Source organism: Xenopus tropicalis, chromosome 7, assembly GCF_000004195.4.
Source record: "Xenopus tropicalis strain Nigerian chromosome 7, UCB_Xtro_10.0, whole genome shotgun sequence".
NCBI classification, from domain to species: Eukaryota; Metazoa; Chordata; class Amphibia; order Anura; family Pipidae; genus Xenopus; species Xenopus tropicalis.
In genome coordinates, this window is record NC_030683.2 from 85,259,393 (window position 1) to 85,277,362 (window position 17,970).

General features: G+C 41.6%; 1 protein-coding gene across 2 annotated transcripts in view; it reads right to left on the reverse strand.

Annotated features, from left to right (window-relative positions):
- Positions 1 to 17,970, reverse strand: part of nnmt (nicotinamide N-methyltransferase) — a 47,878-nt gene that overhangs the window by 14,834 nt on the left and 15,074 nt on the right. The window contains exon 2 of one of the 2 annotated variants that reach the window (XM_031905465.1): positions 17,275 to 17,482. The gene's annotated coding sequence lies outside the window, so the exon portion shown is untranslated. Of the gene's footprint in view, positions 1 to 14,271; positions 14,346 to 17,274; positions 17,483 to 17,970 lie in introns of those variants that run through there. The other variant, XM_002942902.5, reaches the window with a different exon arrangement.

A 17,970-nucleotide genomic window follows, 5' to 3' on the forward strand; every position in this document is an offset into this window, starting at 1 on the left:
ATACATAACCTAACATAACATTTTAGGTAAGGAAACACCCAAACTAACCACGACATAAAACCTAAAAAAAAAATCTGACCTGAATACATAAACCAAAAGGCTATTATATTAATTTTGCACAAAGCGGGATGCCAATTATAATAAATTCCATCAGTGCACAACAATTTATTACCCTTTCAATAGTGCAGCCGAGTATGGTATATCTCAAAACATTGTTTGAGACATAACCCAGGGTTGCGAGGGCACTTAGGGCAGTAGTACCGTGTATCTCGTCTTATACCCCTTTTACGGCACACTCTGCAAGCTTTTTGGGCAAACACTTTTCCAGGTGTGGGTGGAAGCGTATCAATAAAGTGCTTCCCAATCAATCGGGCCACATTGTCACTGGGGGGCATCTCAGGCTCTGTCTCCTCTACGCCACTAAACAACAGGGCAGGGATTATCTGCAGCTGGTATTTATAGTAGGATAATTTGGGGCCTGGTACTGCTGCCTTATATACAACGTATGAATTTCGAAGGGCCATTTGAATTAAGTATATACCAACTTTTTTGTACCAGGCCTTAGTTTTTTGAGTGGCGTTGTAGTAATGTTGGAGTTGATCAGTTCTGTCAACGCCACCCATGTACCTGCTGTATTCCCTGCTACAGAGAGGTTTTGTTTTAGGGGGCTTACCAACTCTCCGTACCACAGTTACTGACTCATCGTGGATTGTCGTCAGCATGAATACATTTTTTGTATCATAATAATTTATGGCAAGGAGCTCATCATTTCTGAGGGCATAAACTTCTCCACGATTAAGTTTTTTGCTGACCAGATCCCTGGGCAGTCCCTTTTGGGTACGATTTATAGTGCCACAGGCTGGGGTATCTAAGCAATATAGGGCAGTGAACAGGGGGATACTAGTGTAAAAGTTATCCACATATAAGTGGTAACCTTGGCCCAAAAGTGGAGAGATGAGCTCCCATACAATTTTGCCACTGACAGTCAAATCAAGGGGACAACCAGGGGGGTCTAATTTGGAGTCCTTGCCTTCATAAATCATGAAATAGCTGGTGTACCCCGTAATGCTTTCGCACAGTTTGTAAAATTTGATCCCATAGCGGGCACGCTTGCTTGGGATGTACTGCCGAAATGCGATGCGCCCTTTGAAGAGGAGAAGTGACTCATCTATACAAATGTTTTGGGAAGGGGTACACACTTCTCCACACCGCTCAGACAGGCTATTTATAAGGGGCCTCAATTTATGCAGCCTGTCATGGCCGGGCACATCAGGGGGTACAGCCGTTGCATTGTTATTGAAATGCAGAAACCGGAGCAGTAGCTGATACCGGTTTCTCGGCATGGTGGCAGAAAAAACAGGGATAGACAACACAGTAGTGGTATCCCAGTAGGACTCCAAGGAATTTGCTTTTATGAGACCCATAGCTAAAGTGAGTCCCAAGAACTTTTTCATTTCGGCAATGTCAGTGGGATGCCATGCCTGCGCTCGAGCTTACCTAGGTAGGGGATTACGGGCAAGGTATTGCTCAGCGTATAAATTTGTGTAGAGGACCATATCCTGTAGGATGGCCTCAGTAATATATAATTGAAAAAAATCAACTGGTTCAAAATTCCTGGTGTCCACCTTAACACCAGCGACTGCAGTAAATGGGGGAATCTCAGGGGGAAAATTACAAGGAGGCCTCCACGCAGGCGCTCCTCCAGCTGCAGCATCAGCCCTATCACCCTCTCCCTCATTTGGAACACTCTCCTATACCTCCACCTCCATGGGCTCCTCAAGAGCACTAACCGTGCTACTACTACACCATGACTCCTCAGTAGAGGAGTCACTCTCTGAATCAGGAGGCACATACTCGGAATCAGAGTCACTGAACTCCTCCGAGCTAGAGGCCATGCACAGTGCAGCAGCCTCTTCAACAGAGTACAACCTTCTAGCCATGTTGCCAACAAAATATTTTCAAAACTAATATAACACCCTAGTCTAAATGCCCCCAATCAGTCACACAAAAAATCGAGTAAATCACAATATGATCAGAAGCCAGACAAACTACAGCAACACAGGCAAGGCAGAGTAGAAGAAAAAAAAAACAGATAAGATAAACAAATCTGGCAAAGAAACCCCACCCCTCCCTTGAACTCTAGACCTCCCTAAAAAAAACCACCAAGGACAATGTAGAGCAAGAACAATCCGGAACAAGCAAAGAAAAAAAAAAAAAAGCAAAAGCCAGTAGACCGACAGCAACACAAATAAAAATGATTATGACCTAATTACTATTGAAATAAAAGTAATACAAGCAAAGTTCTGTAAATACAACCAAGAACAAGCAATAAGCAAGAACAGTAAATGAACAGCAACACAAATCTAAAAATGCAATGGAACCACTGACATGCAATAAAAGGCAAGAAAAGAAATGCAAAATCAAGGTAATACGCAGAACTGGAAACTCAGAAAATCACAAGAAACACAAGAAAAATGAGATTATGCCGTGTGACTTGCGTTCAGGCTACCTGATCACTTGTCACACTGCAAAATCAAGCTAACACAAGCAATATAACTAATCAAAAGTATAACGCAGAACTGGAAACTCAGAAAATCACTAAGAAACCCAAGAAAAATGAGATTATGCTGTGTGACTTGCGTTCAGGCTACCTGATCACTTGTCACACTGCAAAATCAAGCTAACACAAGCAATATAACTGTAATAAAAGTACAACGCAGAACTTAGAAATCAGAAAATCAATGAAAAATGAGATTATGCCGTGTGACTTGCGTTCAGGCAACCTGATCACTTGTCACACTGCAAAATCAAGCTAACACAAGCAATATAAACTAATCAAAAGTACAACGCAGAACTGGAAACTCAGAAAATCACTAAGAAACCCAAGAAAAATGAGATTATGCCGTGTGACTTGCGTTCAGGCTACCTGATCACTTGTCACACTGCAAAATCAAGGTAACAAGCAGTACAGTAAAACAAGTAAAACAGAAAATAAAGTACAATGCAGAACTGAAAAAGCAATGAAACACAAAAGCAATGAACAAATGAAATCAATAATATAAAATAAAACTGATCAAACAGTGATAAGTGTGTAAAGGCTAAAAAATAAAGGCAAAGTAAAAATTATGTATGTGTGCACACTTGCAAAAGAAGTGAGTGTGTGTACAGGTGTGTATATGTGTGTGTAAGTGTAAAAAAAGTAAAAAAAAAAAAAAAAGTGGAAACTGCAAAAAAAATAATCAGCAAAAAAAAATTACTATAGTGTAAATGGTGTAACGTGTGTAAATGGTGCAAAAAAATGTACCTGGGGCAGATCTCAAAGGCAGGCTGGCAGATCTCTGTGCTGGAGGGTCGCAGGGGGCTGCAGGCAGGTCCACGAGGCTCCAAGAGTGAGAGGGCGGCGCCAGGGGCAGGATTTAAATACCCCAAGCAGCAGGCACGTCTTGATGACGTCGCTGCGACTTGGGGTCAGTCTGGGGGCGATCGGAGGCGGCAGAGGACGTCCAGGGCCGGTGAGCTCGTTGCCTAGGGGGTTGTGGGGCTGGCAGCGCGTCTCTGCACTCGCATTGATCGGCGAGTGCAGAGAACGCGCTGACTTAGTGTAAAACGTAGCTCCTACGTGCTGGGCACTTAGCAACTTTTTTTGCCAGCACGTAGGAGCTACGGTCTTGGCAGCTAAAGGGTTAAAAGTCTCAAATCTCTAACTGCCTCCTGGCTAATTCGATGAACGCCACCTCAAACTGAACCTAACAAAAACCGAACTAATAATATTTCTGCCTAAGCCTTGTCCTACCCCCCCTTTACTATCTCTATCAATGGCACCCACATCAACCATGTCGATTTGGCGCATTGTTTGGGGATGATCTTTGACTCCTGTCTCTCCTTCTCTGACCATATTAACACCACTGTCAAAACCTGTCACTTGTTATGCAATATTGCCAAAATATGTCCCTTTCTGTCTACTGCAACAGCTAGGCTTCTCATGCATGCTCTCATCCTATCCCGACTACTAACCTGCTACTAACCGGCCTCCCTAACTCCCATCTCTCCCCCCTACAGTCTGTATTAAATACTGCTGCCAGAATTTTCCTCCTCTCATCCAGGAGAGTTCAGGCCCTTCCCTGCTAAAGTCCTTATCGTGGCTTCCCATTAAACAAAGGATATCTTACAAACTCCTTCTCTTAACCTTCAAAGCTCTCCATTTGTCTGCTCCTCACTACATCTCATCTCTCAACATTTTCTGTTAAGCCCACACAAGGGCATTCCTGGGGCTGCAAAAAAAGAGCTTCCTCCTAACAATAAATATTACTTAGCAAATCCCTTAAACCTCCAGACTGCTAGGAAACATTAAATAATTTTAGAAGAAAGGGAAAAAATTATATTTAATTTGTCCTCACTCACCTGGTCAACAACAGTAAGAACCAGGCCACCTACTCAACGTAATTTACACCTGAAGTTGCATTAAAGGAGAAGGAAAGGCTAAGACACTTTGGGGTGCCATAATGTTAGGCACCCCCAAGTTCACATTTTCCGCTGCTAGATCTAGATCTAGACCATATAATCAAACACCAGAATTGTAGAAAATAATGGGCTGAAGTGGACAAAAGAAAAAAAAAGCAGTGCCATGCGAAATATTTTAGCTACAATATATTTAGGTCACATGCTCTTTTGAAATCACTCTCGCCTTCACAGCAACATTATTTTTTTTTGTTGAAAAACATGCATAACCTAACATAGCACTTTCATTTCCAGCATCTCCAGTAAACCCTGACATAGACTACCACTGTGACTCTTACTAATCCATAAAAATGGAAATTCGAAAGTAGAACAGCACTGATATTCTTGGAATACCACAGCATATGGCAAATGGCACAGGCCCTACCATTTCCATTGCATAGAACATCACTTTTCCCCAACATACAGTACTTTATCAGGACACTGTGACCCACAGCACCCCAAGCATAGAACAACATTGTGACCTCCAATGTACAATTGCTATCTGGCCCCCCAGCAACTTCTAACATAGTGTCTGACATCCACATTAATATGTCAATATAACCCCAGCATCCCCTAACACAAGACATCAGTGCAACTTCCACTGACCCCAGCAACACACTATACAGGTCAGTACAGACCAATTAAGATTCTCTTGCATTCACTGGACCGTTGAAAAGCAACAGAATGTGTAGAATTTGCTGCTTAAAATTAACATTGGGTTTGAATAGACAGGGTTAACTGAATATGGCCTGAGTACATAGATTATGTGAAGGTTTGTATATAGATTTGACCTTTTTAACCAGCTGTTGATGTCAGGGTTTTATATTGCAGGCTAGCTAGTATTGTTTGAGTGATGGGACAGATGTGCCCATAAAATTAATTAAATAATTATTTTAATTACAAGTTTCTCCGTTTTTCATTGCATGGTTCCAAAGTATTTCTAAAGAATATATATAAATAATATATATCTATATATATATATATAATATATATAAATGTTAGGGGGAAACTTCCCTTGTAAAATAACTTCAAATCAGGACTTAGGAATCTGTAAGGTATTTATTGAAAAAAAGAGCCACGGGAGACAAGCTTACAGTACCCTGGTGGCTGTCTGTTCTAAAGGTTGTCTAAACTAGAACATGCAAATGGCAGGGTATTTATACCCTTGGAATATACATTAGAATATTTAGGTATATCTACATAAGTATCTGAGAAAAACAGGATGTCTGTTACGGTAAACAACTATATATTTTGAGAAATAGATAATTACTTATAGTCACAAATATGTATAATAGTTGCGAGACGGACCGTTACATGATGACGCATGTCTTTGACCACATGTGAAATATGAACAATACAGCAGGAAGCTATACACTAAACTTATCACAGTTTGATGCTTATATAGACTGAGACTTACATGCAGACTCAAAGTATTAACTCTTTCGCTCCTGTATTAACTCCTTTATATTAAGTATTCCCAACAATAAATATTAGTGTGCGGTGAATAAAAAAATAGTAAAATTGTGAACTTATAAGTAACTTAAACACAGGGAAATGAGAACCATATAAAAGTGCATCGTTCTAAATCCATATGCCTCGTAATGGTTTCCAGGTCCATGCAAGGTCAAGGAGGAAATCTATTTCAGTCTTGAGGGACATCATGTGGATTTTTACATTATGATTGCCATTTAATATCTAAATTGGTATAATGACTCTGTATCTGCATTTGCACATGATTTATTATTTTCCTGCCTTCACTCTCTGTCGTTTGGAATAAAGGGTTTCTTTTCCTGAAACCTCGCGTACGTCCACATCTTTGTGACGGAAACATCCTGATTCATCAGAATGAGTTTTTTTTTAAAAGCAAGCACTGTTTATTAAACTCATGTTGAACACAGGGATATATTGCACCATTAAGTTATACAGCGCAGGAGAATAAGATGTCTAATGGACTAAACCAATAGCAGATAACAGCCTACTTATATGTAAACACTCAGCTATGTGTTTTAGTCATAATGCAATATCATTGATAGATATATGTAGAACATACAAAAAAAATATAAAATACAGTATCTAGTAGAATTAAATCTAAAACAACTGGACTTTTTTGAGTTTTTCTTGAAAACTTTTCACCACTCATCCAAGTGGCTTCTTCAGTTCAAATGACTGGTAGGGCATTCCCCAGCATTTAAACCCTTGAGGGTAGTACAATCACAGACATCCAATCATAATGGTTCCATTGAACTTGTTCAGTTAGGTGTTAGCTGAAACTGACAGGTGTTTATATAGATTGTAAGCTCTACGGGGCAGGGACCTCCATCCTCTTGTGTCTTTGACTCTTAACTTATTGCAACTGTAACTGTATCTTGTATTTATTTGTATTTATTGTTATACTTTGTATTTATCTATTATCTTATTAACCCCCTGTTTGTATTAATGTATTCTACTGTACAGCGCTTCGTATATAAGTAGCGCTTTATAAATAAAGATATACATACATACATACATACATAGGTGTAAGAAGGTATGATCCAGTCACAATGGTACCATGATTCTCATTGATGCAGGTGCTAATCCTTCAAAGTACATGACTGGAAGTGTGAACTGTTGTGAAACCGCCAGGGTAAGGATGTCAAAGTGGCATTGTATGTTGTTGACAAGCGGTGTCACAGGCCCCCTCCTCTGTTCAGGGATGGTTTTTCCAGGCTGGCATAAATGGCCTCTTCATACCTCTTTCAAACCATCTGTCCTCTTGGCCCAAAATAAGCATGTTACTGTCCTCAAAGAGGCCTGAGGAGTTTGCCCTCCTATGTTGGGCCATTCTCTTACAGAGAGGTTGTTTTGTCTTCCCAATGTATAAGTCAGAGCACTCTTCACTACACTGGACAGCATAGACCACATTACTTTTCATGTGCTTGGGTGTAGGGTGTACCAGCTTTCGTCTTAGAGTGTTGCTGGATTTGAAAAACACAGAATGTGAATGTTTGTTGAAAGAAATGGGATGACTTTGTTGCTTTGCCTGCTGTGTTCCTCCCTTCTGTGGGTTAGTCTGTTCTTTTTGCTTGTCTTTAAATTAAGTTTTGAAAAGTTTGTATTCCTTCTCTTTAGCCTCTGCATTGGTTGCCACAGTTTCAGCTCAATGATGTAGAGTCCTTATAACACCCAGTTCCAAAGGGTGGTTGCAGGAAAGATTGGAATTGGTACGTGTATGTCCACCTTTAGCCTTCCCAAACCTGCCTGACACTTAAAAAAAATACTGTTCCCTTACTAACTTCTGGTTTGTGTCTAACTGGGGTGAAGTATGATACAAGCAGCCAGTTGTGAGATATATGTGGGAGAACAGTTGCTGCTTGCCTCTTACTTTTAACATTGGTGACCACAGGTCAACTATCATCTGCTACATCTTCCAGTGCCAAGAAAGTTTTAGTCCTGACCAGTACAGCTGCAGGGAATCAGACTGTCTGAAATCTGAACTTCTTTTCAGCCAATCCAATTTCTGCTCCTCTGGGAGTTAAACTTTGTAAGCAGAATCTGCAGTACTGAAGTTGTAGCAGACAAGAAAGAAGATAGTTAACCTGTGCACACAGATTGCAGTAACAATACCACCACATATATCTCTTACACCTGTAACACCTATTTGGCTATAAAATGGCCAACCCAGGCTAGTAGCGTGCTGTAGAGCATGTGTTACATGCGACCTTAATGCACAGGAGTGGGCCTCCGCTACGTGGGAGGTATATAATGGAGCTGAGGGGTTGTTGAACTACAACTAGCTGAAATAGTGTGGTGCAAGAGAGATGAATGGACGCCAGAGGATTCTTATGAATGAACTGGATATTACTTTATTTGTCCAAGACAAAGGTAATCAGGGTTATCAATACTCACTTAATAGATGGTACACAGTATGCAGTTATACAATTGATGTTAAAGATGGATAAATAGCAGAAATATGATGCTCCCCTGGGTATCCCTTCTCATCAAGAGGATTGGGCAGGTAGAACAGCAACAGAGTGATAGGTAGGAAAGCTCACCGGCAAGGCATATTTGCTAACCTATTTCCCTAGCACTTCTGTGTCCCTAATCTAAGGCCAGTAATGCCTGTTAGGAAGACTACTCCTTTGCTATTATCCTGGATGGAGCAAATGGCTGCTCTTTCTGTATAATTCTGTCTGAACTCACCACTTCTAGAGGGTGCTATGAAATATGCTGCTATACTGTCTTTTGCTCATTCACGGGGCCCTGTCCCCGACTTAATTTGGATGGATAGTGGCTTACTGGGCCGGATCTGAACCCAGGCTCGATGGAGCTCTGCTTCAGGTAGCAGACTGGCAGCCAAAGAGGAAAACACTTCCTTGTGCAAGACACTATATAGTCTGCCAAGGGGAGTGGTTAAATGGGCTAAACCTGTAAGGGATAGCTTTAGAAACTGTAACCTGAGTAAAGGGGGTCTACCCAATAACAGTACAGATAAGGAAAAGTAGGGAAGTAAAGCCATAGGGAGCTTAACCCTATGGGTCCCTACATTCACCTGGGGGAAGAATCCATTCCGACCCGGCAATGGTAAATAACCATAAGTACACTTTCAAGCAATAACCATAGTGCAAGAATTTAGTGCAAAATATAAACAGTACCAACATCCGCTTCTGGTATCCTATCCAGAGGTATACCGGGTACATTGGATAACTGTAAAGAAAAAGTTAGGCACATACAGGAACTTTTACTGACTTACATACACCTTGAGTGTCCTGGTGGATCACTCCGGTGCACACATGGGAATTACTCCTGCAGTTCCAGGTTCCCAGGCACATACTTGGCTGTAAAGAAATGTTGCATTGGGTTAACATTCAAACTGTGACACAATCCCACCCATCAACTTTATTAAGTACATGCCCCATTAGCAGGTCTAAGTAGAAGTTGTAGTGTGGTGGGGCGCAGCAGTCTTTTTGGCTGTTCACCCAACTATTTACAACAAAAACAAGGGTTCTCAGCAGTGCCCCCAAGGGAAACAGTCCCTTAACCATATAGGGTTTAACTGAGAAATTTAGAACATCCGGGGCTGGTCATAACTGTTCATCTTAATGGCCATTGATAGAGTTCACCTCTAGCTCCAAGGAGCGAGTCTCTTTGTGAACAATCCCCTTAGAAAATGGGCTCCAGCAAATAAAGCAATGGATAACCCTGGAAGAACTTACTCCTTTGCCCCAAACTTCTTTAAGATGTCCTCGTAGGACCTGTAGAAGGAGGGATGTGGCTTATTGATTTTTGTGCCACTTGGGAGCTTGGCCATGAGGCTGTGGCACTTGTCCTCCTGGAACTTCCCGCTGGTTCTTACGCAGTGCTTCAGTACGGTTCTCCCGAACCACCATTCCGCAAGGGTATCATTTAGGAATTCCAAGTCCTTTTGCCTCTTGGTAGCATTTGAATGAAAAATTCCGCCCGATCCGACATCGGTTCTTTCCAACAGTTCTCCATACAGCCACTCCTGGAGGTGTTTCTCTACTTCGTCGTATACCCACTCAGGGGCATACGGCATATAGTACCCCCACTCCTTGAGGACACGCTTGTTTATGACCCGCTGTACCCGGGACACCGACCGTGATTTGTATGCGTCAGCCCTGCCTGGCATGACCCAAAATTCCTCCTCTCCCTCTTGAGGATGGTATGGAGTTGGAGTGGTTGCTGATGGCTCTCCCTGATCCTCAGGGTCTGGGCTATCTGCTGAAGAACTGAACTCCATGACGTTCCAATTTGGCTTTGGAAAACGCCTGGATGGCTGGTTGTTATCCGATTCCTTATTGTCCTGGCATGAACTGCTGTGTGATGCTGCAAGACCAGGCCCAGCCATGGTAGCTGGTTTTGGGGTGCGTCCGCGACCCCTCCCCTTTGGTGGAGACTTAACCTCCTCGCTTTGGGGTGTGGATATTTGTAGCTGGGCCAATGCCTGCACTTCCTCCCCAACCACTTTAGGGGAATCTGAAACTGCAGGTGAAGTGAGCTCTGAAGAGGTTCTATTGTGGCCCAGCAGTATGGGTGATGACACCCGGGGGAGATTATCTGGTACAGGCTCCCCAGTTTGGACAGGAATGGCAGGTTCTTCCTCTTTTACTGTAAGAGGCCCCACCCAGCACGGGAACAGACATCCAGGGCACCTTATGGTGGCTTCCCGGAAGACCCATTCGGAATCTTTCCCACACCCGCCACAACAGGGGATCATTACATGGCGGCGGGCTGATAAGGATTTTCTAGAGAAAGTCCCGGTCCAAATGTACCTGTCCTTGCTGATATGAGGCACAAGGTCAGCAATCTCTAAGCCCTGGGCCCCCTCCGGCGCCTCAGGGTCTGGCCAGCTGTCCCACCCCTCATCCGCCATCTTAGGGGAAGGAAAGTGGTATTGACTGGTGTAAGCGCACACTGAAGGGTCCGCCCCGCTATGCGGCTTGGAAATGTGTGCTTGGGTGCCTGGTGATATCCTACCGCAGCCGCGTGTAGGTAATGGCTAATGGCACCAAATGTTGGGGAAAGTTCTTGACTCCCCTGCTCCACTGTACCCCTAACCCTTGTTGGAGTAATCAGGTAGGGAGCTTTAAAGGTTGCTCTGCCTGCATGCTTATCCCAGCGCAGCCGCGTCTGGGTAGTTTGAGCACAATGGCAAAAGTTAATGCTTCAGGCCACACTGTATAATCCCCTACTTGGTAGTATGAGGTATGCTGTGGGAAAAATAACAGCTGGCAAGGTGCGCCCTGTTTGTCCCACGCAGCCGCGTTTGGGCAGGAGCGACACTAATTTGGAACAGTCTGTAGCCCTTACACGGTTTATCCTCCCCAGCTATGTGGCTTGGTGTGTGTGTGGCGTACAGTACCCCTCTCACCGGTTGATCCTACCCATGTCCGCAGGGCTAGGTAAGGTGGAGGTCCAGCTGGTATGGTGACTCGCAGCCGTGCAGTCACTTGCGGTAATATGTGGAGCGGTGTCAGTAGTACCCGGTGCAGCCGCAAGGGTCTATCTGATGGCAGGATGTAGCGCAGTGTTACGCACGTCTCACTCCTTGCAAAGCTTTCCACAAAATGGCGCTGGTGACGTAAGGCCCCTCCCTCCCCCTCCGAAATCTTGTAAACAGCGTTAGCTTCACGCGGGATTTCGGGGAAAAGAGCGCCAAAGTCAGCAGCACTTGATGGACAGGTCCAACAGCCAATGGGGATACTCGGGTAGAATCCACAAGCCCGAACCCACGGCCAATCAGTACACTGCAATACGATCAGGCCTGCGGCGCCTTTTGCCTATTGCGTCCGGCAGAGCCTGTCAGTAAAATTTAAAGTGACACACACAACTACTCAGTCCCCTCAAGGCAATGGCTCCGGATTAAATAAATCAAATATAATGATTCAAAAAGCACGTTGGGTGCCAAATGTAACACCTATTTGGCTATAAAATGGCCAACCCAGGCTAGTAGCGTGCTGTAGAGCATGTGTTACATGCGACCTTAATGCACAGGAGTGGGCCTCCGCTACGTGGGAGGTAGACAATGGAGCTGAGGGGTTGTTGAACTACAACTAGCTGAAGTAGTGTGGTGCAATAGATAGAAATGGACGCCAGAGGATTCTTATGAATGAACTTGATAATACTTTATTTGTCCAAGACAAGGGTAATCAGGGTATTTCAATACTCACTTAATAGATGTTATGCAGTATGCAGTTATACAATTGATGTAATTCGGATTAATAGCAGAAATATGATGCTCCCCTGTGTATCCCTTCTCATCAAGAGGTTGGGCAGGTAGAACAACAACAGAGTGATAGGTAGGAAAGCTCACCGGCATAGTCCCATGCTCTTTTGGAGGTTAGGGCAAGGCATATTTGCTAACCTATTTCCCTAGCACTTCTGTGTCCCTAAGCTAAAGCCAGTAATGCCTGTTAGGAAGACTACTCCTTTGCTATTATCCTGGATGGAGCAAATGGCTGCTCTTTCTGTATAATTCTGTCTGAACTCACCACTTCTAGAGGGTGCTATGAAATATGCTGCTATACTGTCTTTTCCTCATTCACGGGGCCCTGTCCCCGACTTAATTTGGATGGATAGTGGCTTACTGGGCCGGATCTGAACCCAGGCTCGATGGAGCTCTGCTTCAGGTAGCAGACCGGCAGCCAAAGAGGAAAACACTTCCTTGTGCAAGACACTATATAGTCTGCCAAGGGGAGTGGTTAAATGGGCTAAACCTGTAAGGGATAGCTTTAGAAACTGTAACCTGAGTATAGGGGGTCTACCCAATAACAGTACAGATAAGGAAAAATAGGGAAGTAAAGCCATAGGGAGCTTAACCCTATGGGTCCCTACACACCTATAACTGCAGCAACAAAAATGCCTGCCATTAGCACCCTACCACCTGGAAACCACCTTTACAGCAGCAGGTCAGTAAAGGAGCAGAAAATCTTTTTATGTGAAAATAGAACACAATGGTGGATGAGACAGTGGTCCAGAGTAGAGAAAACAATTATGAAGGACTGAAAGTATTCAACATAAAAGGAGGAAAGAGGGTCAGAGAAAGTTATAGAGACTGGAAGAATAATATGGAACACATAGAAAGGAAGAGCAAATAAATGTACAAAGAACCTGAAACTGGAGGGGGGAGTGGGTTTGGGAAAGGAGGCTGATAAACTGGCAGATGTGAGAGGGATGGTTAAAAGAAAAACATAAGAAAAGCACAAAAATGAAAATGATGAAAAATGCTGGAAGAAGATAAAGTCAAATGGAGAGTCAGGAAAATCAGGAGAGAAGACAGGATATAGAAGGCAAATAATAAAAAAGTAGAATGTACTGAGCTTCAAAATAGAATGTCAGTAAGATGTTTTATATGTTTAGATGTTTTTGTATATCCATAAACTATAGTACAGGTATAGGATCCATTATCCAGAAACCCATTATCCAGAAACACTGAATTACGGAAAGCCTTTCTCCCATAGACTCTATTTTAATCAAATAATTCAGATTTTTAAAATTTATTTCCTTTTTCTCTGCAATAATAAAACAGTACCTTGTATTTGATCCAAATTAATCCGTATTGGATGCAAAACAATCCTATTGGGTTTAATTAATATCTTATTGATTTTTCAGTAGACTTAAGGTATGGAGATCCAAATTACAGAAAGACCCCTTATCCAGAATACCCTTGGTCCCGAGCATTCTAGATAATGGGTCCTATACCTGTATATGATTGTGAACCTATGATTTACTGTATGTTGCCTCATGCCTAGCAGTGGCCATGTAGATGGCACAGTGATTAAACTGTACCTTAATTATAACCTAACAACATTGTGCTGTGGTGCTTTGGGTATCGGTGCCTTTTTGCCATTCACTGTATGTGCTTGGTGTTTCATTATCCACTACCTTTCACTGTATAACATTCTTGTACAGCCCTGAGAGTATAATACACTTGGGGTGCCAATACTCACTAACTATTATTATATTTAATGTGCTTGCAGCAGTACCCACTCACACCCATACCCAATGTCTGTTTTAAATCTCAGTCCAGACATGGCTAGCATCCACTGAGCATCACTATAGAACAGTAATCCTCAACCAATGGCTCGGGAGCAACATGTTGCTTACCAACCCCAAAAATTCTGCTCCCAGTGACCTCAAAGCAGGTGCTTATTTTTTTAATTCCTGATTTATAGGCAAGTTTTGGTTGCATAAAAAACAGGTGTAGTGACAGACAGTTATCTGCTGGTTCACATTGGGCTATAAAATGACCAATCACAGACTACAGAATATACTTACTTTTCCAGTGCCTTCAGCTTCTCAATAGATAATACACTTAGCTTGGTACCATTGAAAATTATTCTCACCAGTTTGAGCAAAGGTGCTTAACCTGACTTATTAAAAAAAAGTACCTAAGACTCATTTAGACTAATTTATCTAGGACTCCAAGCTTCTCTTCCTCAGTTAATACTTTTCAGCATACGGGATTAAAATTAGGTTTTTGCCTTTGAAGAAAAGTTCAAACACTGTTTTCTGCCAAAGTTGTTGGATTTTGTACTTTTAAGCAAATAAATGTTTTGTTGTTAAATGGAAAAGGTCATTTTGCAATTGAATGTTAGAAAGATGTTTTGCTAAGTGGATCTTATCAACTGGCAGAAAATGAGGAACAGGAAATCACTGAGACGTTTTGTGTGACAAATTATGAAAAGGAAAGAAGTGAAATTTATATTTTGCTTATAGAAAGTCAATTTAGCTAAAAGATGTTTTACCCTTTATGAGCTGTAAAATCTATGTCACAAGAGATTATCTTGTAATGTTGGCTTTGTTATATTAGACTACGAAAACATTGGAAAAAACAACATACCGCTTTGTAGCTGTTCAGTGATAGAAAGGAGTTTTTTTCAATAATGTTTTTATTGTAGATTTTCAAATACAGAAAAGTACAATTTATTGTGATAAACACCTTTAGCGTAAGCATAACTAGTATAGATTGTTTCCAAGTATGAAATAAACCACTGTATGTGATTTAACAGGGTTGAACTTACTTGAATCTGTATCGTTCAGGAGGAAGAATGCAAAGCTGTCAACCCCCCCAATTTTTTCAGGAGCTACCTGCTTTTGGCTGAATAAATTCACTTAATACCAGTGCTCAGTATTATCTGATTTGTGCCCTTCAGATCTTGGCTGGGTTGGTAGGTAACAAATGCTATTATATCTGTTTTCTTTTTTCTCCCTTTAGATGGCACTGCATCTACACCATGACTGGTGCCATCAGACGTGTCTAAACTTTAATGGGGGCATTTAAAAAAACTTGATTTTTTTTCTGTTCGGGTTTTTTTCACTTTTGAACGATTTATTATGCGACAAAACCCAAAGATTCTAAATCAGCATATGATCTAAAACAGTGATCCCCAACCAGTGGCTCGGGGGCAACATGCTGCTCACCAACCCCTTGGATGTTGCTCTCAGTGCCCCCAAAGCAGGTAGTTATTTTTGAATTCCTGACTTGGTGGCAAGTTTTGGTTGAATAAAAACAAGATTTAGTACCAAATAAAGCCTCCTGTAAGCTGTAAGTTTGCATAGAGGCTACCTAATAGCCAATCTTAGCCCTTATTTGGCACCTCCATGAACTTTTATGATGCTTATGTTGCTCTCCAAGTCTTTTTACATTTGACTGTGGCTCACAAGTAAGAAAGGTTGGGGGATCCCTGATCTATGTCAATGACAGATGTCCCTTTTACAACTAGAAGATCTTTCTTTGATTTGTGGTTTTAGAGGTTTACGGAAGTGATGAGTAAATCTGCAAAATGGCAAAAGATTAGTTGAATGCTAATTTTGCAACTTTTTTTGACGCCCATCATTTTTTTTCCTGTGGCAAATTTTTGCGCCTATTTTACGGAACAATCCGCCAATGGCAAAAAAAAAATTTGCTCATCACTAGTTTTCAGGGTTTTTTACACTGGCTTTTATGTGCAATATAAAAGAGAAAATAAATGTTAAATCATTTAGATGACAATGGCATTACTCAAAGATAAACTGAATCATAAACAAGGCAGGAATGATTCTTATCATATCAGTTCGGAATATGTATTATATTTTTGACCGAAGGTGTAAAAAAATCAGCCTTGGTAGAGAATAGACATAAGCAGTAATATACTGTATACTGTCCTCTCCAACCTAAATATCCCTCAGTTTGCGTGCAAGAACAAATATGGTTGAGTCATAGTCACTGATTTTGTACTGCTCTTCATCATACTCATCATACTTTCTGGGAATAACCTCCAGGTCTATTATAGCATAACCGGTATTGGTTATAGCACTTTTCATAAATTCCTCGTTTAGCGGTATGTTAGAAAACCTTTTGCCTCCAAACCAGTAAGTGGTACAGTTAAGAACCTCTGCCATTATTAAATACCCCCCTACTTTTAGTAAAGATGAAATGTTATTAAGGGCATTACAATAACTATCCAGATCTTTACAGGCAGCTACCAGACACAAATTAGCCATTACACAGTCAGCTTTGGGCAATACAAGAGGTGCCACGGGATAGATCAAACATGAAAAGAGAGTGTAACAAATCCTCCAGACACTTATTGCTGAAGTGAAACATAAGTATAACAACACAAATGTAGCAAAAATACAGTTAGCATTTCAGGCACAGATTGTATCATGTCAGGATATGAGCCAGAGTGGGACAAAATCAGCAGAAAAAATTAAAAACCCAAAAGAAAAATCTACCGATCTGTACTACCAAACAGAGTTAAATAAGCCAGGAGCCACAGCAACCACGAGTACCAATAAGTAAAAACATCACCAATTGGAGGTAGAGAGTACCGTGCGGCAGGGGAATAAGCGACAGCGTGTTAGTATTAAAAAAAGTAGAAACGAGCCACTTAGAACAGATCAGTTCAAGCCCGTAGGTGGATACACAGCCCAATGTAGGGCATAGAGTGAAGTAGTGCTGGGAGAGACAGGGGCGCATTGAGGGAATAAGTTGTTCCGTGCCAATAGTAAAAATGACCTGCTAAAACAGACCAGTTAAGTCCACAGATAAAACCACAGCTCACTATCACAGGTAGAATAGGGGTTGGACCCACATTTTGCTAATATACTGCACCCAGGCATACTGTAACCTTGCTATACGTGAGTGCCTACTCTGTTGCATATTCTATAGATATATATATATATATGAATTTTAATGGAATTATGGGATTTTTAAGAAAAATGGACACTTCACGTCCTGTGACATAATAAAATAACATTTTGGCAGGGCTAGGACTTCATAATGAAATAGTGCCTTACCCTTTTCCTTCCAGGTCACAGACTGCTTGTATAACACTTGTCCAGTCAAATATTCCTGGTTCATTTCTCACGGTTTTTTCATAGTACTCGCGGTTACGGTCAGTGTATTCACCACCAATGATCTCTCTGAAGGATTCGCATGCAGAAAGGTCCTGATAAATTGATGGTCCATGGCCAACGTCAATAAGTGTTTCCCCCTTCACTCCATCTGATCAATAAATAAAGATGTCTGATGTTATACCAATTTTTCTGCAGATCTTTAATTACTACAATGTAACGCATTGTCTAGTTACTAGGAAGAGGGTTTACAGTACAAAACCAATACAGTTAGAAAAAGTAAAAATATGCTAATAATCCAATGGTGGGAGACACCCCCCCCCCCCCATCCCACATATAAGGGATTGTTATATAATGCTATTTACCTAAAGACCATATAAGGACCATATACAACAAAAATTAAGGGATTTGTATGAGTTTAAATATAATGCCCTGATATCATGCACTGGTTTTTTTCAGAAGCACTACTACAGTCTATACTAACAAGCTGCTGCATAGCCTTTGACAGGTCATTCAAGTTGAACTTGGGATATAGAGCACAAGTATTATTTTCCCATAGGGAATAAGTTTTTCAGATGTGTAACCAGAATCCACAAACAGCATAATGAAGTTACATTTCACTAGAAAAGTTATTTACAG